Below are 2464 nucleotides of genomic sequence, written 5' to 3'. Positions count from 1 at the left end.
TAGCCAACTCCTGTCTGCTTGCTTCAATCTTCAGCACTTAACGTCCACCACTTTTTCCACATCAAGTATTGCAACATTGAGATGCCTGTGCCCCAGGTTAGAGCCTCTTGATTTCACCTTTGCTTTTTATTTCCCCAGGTTTACAAGTCTCCACGGTATTTATCTGGAGCTGCTTTTCTATCATGAAGGCTGTAGCTGGTCAGATTTCACAAACATAGGGTTGGTCTATGCCAACATTACATTCTAAGTCACAGTAAAGTGAGGGAGGAAGAACATAGAGTAGAAAGGGATAGGATATAGTTAGTTGACTCTGTTCACAATGATACTCTCTTCTTGGGAATTGCAACTGATAAACAGGACATGGCCTCAGTGGCCATGCCTTTACATCAATCCCAACCAAAGACAATCAGAGTCTGTCTCCTGGGAGTTTGAAATTTTGAACTGCAAGATACAAAGACTAGGAGAAAGAGTAGGAACTTATACCCCCAAGGAACACAGAGCTGTCTTGCTCCTGCTTTTTCTGAAGCTTGGGTGCCACCTCTATTAGTTTCCTATGGCTGCTTTAGCAAATTACCACAAACTGGGTGGCTTAAAATAATAGAAACTTATTCTTGCACAGCTCTGGAGACCAGAACTCCAAAATCAAGATGTTAGCAGGGACATACTCCCTATGAAGGCTCTGGGGTGGCAGGGAGCCTGTTCTTTGCCTCTCCTGGCTTCTTTGACTTCTGGCTACATCACTTCCATTTCTGCCTCTGCCTTCATATCATCTTATCTTCTGTCTGTCTATTCTGTGTGTAGAGAAGACCCTGTATAGCAAAAGGAATCTTAAGCAATTTACCAGACTTCAAGCTATACTATAAGGCTATAGTAACTAAAACAGCATGGTATTGGTACAAGAACAGAGACATAGACCAATGGAACAGAACGGAGAACCCAGACATAAATCCATCCTCATATAGCTATCCAATCTTTGACAAAGCAGACAAAAACATACACTGGGGAAAAGAATCCTTATTCAATCAATGGTGCTGGGAAAATGGGATAACCACATGTAGAAGACTGAAACAGGATCCCCACCTCTCACCTCTCACAAAAATCAACTCACAGTGGATAACAGACTTAAACCTAAGGCATGAAACTATAAGAATTATAGAAGAAAATGTTGGAAAAACTCTTATAGACATTGGCCTAGGCAAAGAATTTATGAAGAAGTCCCTAAAGGCAATCATAGCAACAACAAAAATAAATAGATGGGACCTGATTAAATTAAAAAGCTTCTGCAGAGCCAAGGAAACTGTCATGAGAGCAAGCAGACAACCTACAGAATGGGAGAAAATATTTGCATCCTACACATCCAATAGAGGGCTGATAACTAGAATCTATATAGAACTCAGGAAAATCAACCAGAAAAAATCAAACAACCCCATTAAAAAGTGGGAAAAGAACATGAACAGAAAATTTTCAAAAAAAGACAGACTAATGGCCAAAAAACATGAAAAAATGCTCAACATCTCTAATCATCAGGGAAATGCAAATCAAAGCCACAATGAGATATCATTTATTTTCTATTTCTTAAACTATGTAGTGCCAGTTTCTATTATTTGCAACCAAAAGAACTCACATAGTTTAGTCTCTCAATGTTAGTGGCAGCAGTTATAAGTGGCTTGCACCATCTGTATACCAAGCCGGACTTCAGAAGTTCTTCAGTTTTAGTGTAATAAGAATTACTTTGGAACTTATTAAAAATGCAGATTTCTGCCCTCATCCCCAGAGTTTTTCAACAAATTGGTTCAGGAATGTGTATTTTTGACAACTCCCAGACGTTTCTGGTGACAAAAGAATAGGGAAATTGTTAAAGCCTAGACCCATTAATGTCCCTTTCAAATAAAAGCAACAGGAAAAGCAATAAAAAATAATTTGAAAACTTTAATGATATTGTTTATATAGTAAAGCCATAAAATATTTTAAATAAGGTACATTCAATTTTTCAGAGCATCTAACATCCAGATAATTTATATTTCATACACTGTCCAACATTAAACAATTAACTAAATAATGCATTTTCTATAAAATGATATTACAGCTTATACAGATAAAATTATATTATAAAAACACTCCACACAGGAAAAATGGCAATATCTATTAGAAAATGCTACAAACTTTCCATTAAAAAATATATTTTATCTCTCTCATTTGTCATAATAATAAACAGAATATATTTTTTTCTTTCTAAAATTAAGACTTACACCATTTCTCTTTAGGATGATAATATGTACAAATCTTATATCCGAATGAATATAAATAGCAATACTATAATAGTGTTACAGATATATTAGTAACTTTTACAGAAAAAATATGGCTTTCTAATAAAAACCTCCAGCACAGCTAAAATTGCAAAGCTATATAACTTAGACATTCTCATATTTGTAAGGTACAATGGAGTTTAGGTTTTTATTTTTTT

The sequence above is a fragment of the Propithecus coquereli genome, unplaced genomic scaffold, assembly GCF_000956105.1.
Source record: "Propithecus coquereli isolate 6110/MARCELLA unplaced genomic scaffold, Pcoq_1.0 Scaffold247, whole genome shotgun sequence".
Lineage (NCBI taxonomy): Eukaryota > Metazoa > Chordata > Mammalia > Primates > Indriidae > Propithecus > Propithecus coquereli.
The sequence above is the reverse complement of the archived record's forward strand: the minus strand, read 5'-3'. Positions refer to the sequence as shown.